Raw genomic sequence first — 5,219 nt, forward strand, 5'->3', positions numbered from 1 at the left:
CAATGTTTTGTTCTGGATATGAGTTATAATAAAACAATGTTTTGTTCTGGATATGAGTTATAATAAACAATGTTTTGTTCTGGATATGAGTTATAATAAAACAATGTTTTGTTCTGGATATGAGTTATAATAAAACAATGTATTGTTCTGGATATGAGTTATAATCAAACAATGTTTTGTTCTGGATATGAGTTATAATCAAACAATGTTTTGTTCTGGATATGAGTTATAATAAAACAATGTATTGTTCTGGATATGAGTTATAATCAAACAATGTTTTGTTCTGGATATGAGTTATAATAAAACAATGTATTGTTCTGGATATGAGTTATAATAAAACAATGTTTTGTTCTGGATATGAGTTATAATAAAACAATGTATTGTTCTGGATATGAGTTATAATAAACAATGTATTGTTCTGGGTATGAGTTATAATAAACAATGTATTGTTCTGGGTATGAGTTATAATCAAACCCTCTCAGAAGAGTTTGCAGGTTAAAAGGCTGACAAATATAATAAATATAAACAGCAAGTAAGTTCAGAGATGGTAGTACGTGTCCTTAAGTAAACAATATTAAAGTGTAAAACATCACATTTGTCAATATAAACAAGAATCAAATACTTCTAATGTCATGTTAGCAGTAAGAAACGTGTCCGCATCATTCAATCTGTTGCGTCATGAGCTGAAGTAAATTAATTGTGGTGGCCACAAAAACAACAATCCTTCCACTCTGCAGCTAAATCACGGCCCGTGTAAAAATACTATCAAACATCACAAGTGGAATAAAGAATCACAGCCCCTGTAAAAATACTATCAAACATCACAAGTGGAATAAAGAATCACAGCCCCTGTAAAAATACTATCAAACATCACAAGTGGAATAAAGAATCACAGCCCGTGTAAAAATACTATCAAACATCACAAGTGGAAGAAAGAATCACAGCCCTTGTAAAAATACTATCAAACATCACAAGTGGAATAAAGAATCACAGCCCGTGTAAAAATACTATCAAACATCACAAGTGGAATAAAGAATCACGGCCCATGTAAAAATACTATCAAACATCACAAGTGGAATAAAGAATCACAGCCCCTGTAAAAATACTATCAAACATCACAAGTGGAATAAAGAATCACAGCCCCTGTAAAAATACTATCAAACATCACAAGTGGAATAAAGAATCACAGCCCGTGTAAAAATACTATCAAACATCACAAGTGGAAGAAAGAATCACAGCCCTTGTAAAAATACTATCAAACATCACAAGTGGAAGAAAGAATCACAGCCCCTGTAAAAATACTATCAAACATCACAAGTGGAAGAAAGAATCACAGCCCCTGTAAAAATACTATCAAACATCACAAGTGGAATAAAGAATCACAGCCCGTGTAAAAATACTATCAAACATCACAAGTGGAAGAAAGAATCACAGCCCTTGTAAAAATACTATCAAACATCACAAGTGGAAGAAAGAATCACAGCCCCTGTAAAAATACTATCAAACATCACAAGTGGAAGAAAGAATCACAGCCCCTGTAAAAATACTATCAAACATCACAAGTGGAATAAAGAATCACAGCCCGTGTAAAAATACTATCAAACATCACAAGTGGAATAAAGAATCACAGCCCCTGTAAAAATACTATCAAACATCACAAGTGGAATAAAGAATCACAGCCCCTGTAAAAATACTATCAAACATCACAAGTGGAATAAAGAATCACAGCCCGTGTAAAAATACTATCAAACATCACAAGTGGAAGAAAGAATCACAGCCCTTGTAAAAATACTATCAAACATCACAAGTGGAATAAAGAATCACAGCCCTTGTAAAAATACTATCAAACATCACAAGTGGAAGAAAGAATCACAGCCCCTGTAAAAATACTATCAAACATCACAAGTGGAATAAAGAATCACAGCCCCTGTAAAAATACTATCAAACATCACAAGTGGAATAAAGAATCACAGCCCGTGTAAAAATACTATCAAACATCACAAGTGGAAGAAAGAATCACAGCCCTTGTAAAAATACTATCAAACATCACAAGTGGAAGAAAGAATCACAGCCCCTGTAAAAATACTATCAAACATCACAAGTGGAAGAAAGAATCACAGCCCCTGTAAAAATACTATCAAACATCACAAGTGGAATAAAGAATCACAGCCCGTGTAAAAATACTATCAAACATCACAAGTGGAATAAAGAATCACAGCCCCTGTAAAAATACTATCAAACATCACAAGTGGAATAAAGAATCACAGCCCCTGTAAAAATACTATCAAACATCACAAGTGGAATAAAGAATCACAGCCCGTGTAAAAATACTATCAAACATCACAAGTGGAAGAAAGAATCACAGCCCTTGTAAAAATACTATCAAACATCACAAGTGGAATAAAGAATCACAGCCCTTGTAAAAATACTATCAAACATCACAAGTGGAAGAAAGAATCACAGCCCCTGTAAAAATACTATCAAACATCACAAGTGGAATAAAGAATCACAGCCCCTGTAAAAATACTATCAAACATCACAAGTGGAATAAAGAATCACAGCCCCATCACAGCCCGTGTAAAAATACTATCAAACATCACAAGTGGAAGAAAGAATCACAGCCCTTGTAAAAATACTATCAAACATCAAACAAACACAAGGACTGGGGGCCACTCTGGCCCGCCACAAACACAAGGCCTGGGGGCCATATCTGGCCCGCCACAAACTCAAGGACTGGTAGCCATATCTGGCCCGCCAGAAACTCAAGGACTGGGGGCCACTCTGGCCCGCCACAAACACAAGGACTGGTAGCCATATCTGGCCCGCCACAAACTCAAGGACTGGTAGCCATATCTGGCCCGCCACAAACTCAAGGACTGGGGGCCACTCTGGCCCGCCACAAACACAAGGACTGGTAGCCATATCTGGCCCGCCACAAATACAAGGAATGGGGGCCATATCTGGCCCGCCACAAACTCAAGGCCTGGGGGCCACATCTGTCCCGCCACAAATCAAGGCCTGGGTGCCACATCTGTCCCGCCACAAACACAAGGACTGGTAGCCATATCTGGCTCGCCACAAACTCAAGGACTGGGGGCCATATCTGGCCCGCCACAAACTCAAGGCCTGGGGGCCACATCTGGCCCGCTACAAACACAAGGACTGGTAGCCATATCTGGCCCGCCACAAACACAAGGACTGGTAGCCATATCTGGCCCGCCACAAACTCAAGGACTGGTAGCCATATCTGGCCCGCCACAAACTCAAGGACTGGGGGCCACTCTGGCCCGCCACAAACACAAGGACTGGTAGCCATATCTGGCCCGCCACAAATACAAGGAATGGGGGCCATATCTGGCCCGCCACAAACTCAAGGCCTGGGGGCCACATCTGTCCCGCCACAAATCAAGGCCTGGGTGCCACATCTGTCCCGCCACAAACACAAGGACTGGTAGCCATATCTGGCTCGCCACAAACTCAAGGACTGGGGGCCATATCTGGCCCGCCACAAACTCAAGGCCTGGGGGCCACATCTGGCCCGCTACAAACACAAGGACTGGTAGCCATATCTGGCCCGCCACAAACTCAAGGACTGGGGGCCATATCTGGCCCGCCACAAATACAAGGAATGGGGGCCATATCTGGCCCGCCACAAACTCAAGGCCTGGGGGCCACATCTGTCCCGCCACAAACTCAAGGACTGGGGGCCATATCTGGCCCGCCACAAATACAAGAATGGGGGCCATATCTGGCCCGCCACATCATTTGGGTTACCCACATATGCGGTCCTCTCCAAGGTTTCTCATAGTCATTCACATTGACGTCCCACTGGGGTGAGTTTTTCCTTGCCCGTATGTGGGCTCTGGACCGAGGATGTCGTTGTGGCTTGTACAGCCCTTTGAGACACTTGTGATTTAGGGCTATATAAATAAACATTGATTGATTGATTTCAAGTGGCCAGCAAACACTTTTCTTACTAAATGTATCAAATTTGACATTTTTACAGAAAAATAAATGATACACTTTAAAAAATATATTTTATGTTAAAAAAAACAAACCGGTAACTTAGTCGCCAGAATTCTACTGTGATTAAAAAAACCCAAAAAAACTGTGGTCCTGTTTTTTCTGTATACGGTAATAACAACTACTGTAGATTTTACAGTAAAAGCATTAGTATTGATTTTCCATTTTCATTTATATGCTGTTAAAAATAAATATTGTACATTATATGCTAATATTTTAGCAACTGAGCTGTACCAGGTTAATTTTACTTTAAAATCTTATGTACATAATATACAGTATGTGTGTTTGTGTATATACAGTATGTATGTATATACATATATATGCATATATGTATGTATGTATGTATATATATATATATATATATATATATATATATATATATATATATATATATATATATATATATATATATATATATATATATATATATATATATATATATATATATATATATATATATATATATATATATATATATGTATATATACATTAGTATATATGTAAATGTATATGTGTATATATGTGTAGATAAATATTGTATAAGTGTATATATATGTGTATATATGTATACATGTATATGTGTATATATATGTAGATATCTGTATATACATATACATGTTTATATGTGTATATCTGTATAGAAATGTGTATATATACATACACATATATATATATACACACATATATACACACACACATATATACATATATATATATATACATATATATATATATATATATATATATATATATACAATAATTGTGTAGTAGCATCATGAAGAAATGAAAATGTATATATTATTCACTGTATGTATATATGTATGTATTATTATTCACTGTATGTATATATGTATATATTATTATTCACTGTATGTATATATTATTATTCACTGTATGTATATATTTATATATTATTATTCACTGTATGTATATATTATTCACTGTATGTATATATGTATGTATTATTATTCACTGTATGTATATATGTATATATTATTATTCACTGTATGTATATATTATTATTCACTGTATGTATATATTTATATATTATTATTCACTGTATGTATATATTATTATTCACTGTATGTATATATGTATGTATTATTATTCACTGTATGTATATATGTATATATTATTATTCACTGTATGTATATATTATTATTCACTGTATGTATATATTTATATATTATTATTCA

The sequence above is a fragment of the Entelurus aequoreus genome, linkage group LG27 (assembly GCF_033978785.1).
Source record: "Entelurus aequoreus isolate RoL-2023_Sb linkage group LG27, RoL_Eaeq_v1.1, whole genome shotgun sequence".
In the NCBI taxonomy this organism is placed as follows: Eukaryota; Metazoa; Chordata; class Actinopteri; order Syngnathiformes; family Syngnathidae; genus Entelurus; species Entelurus aequoreus.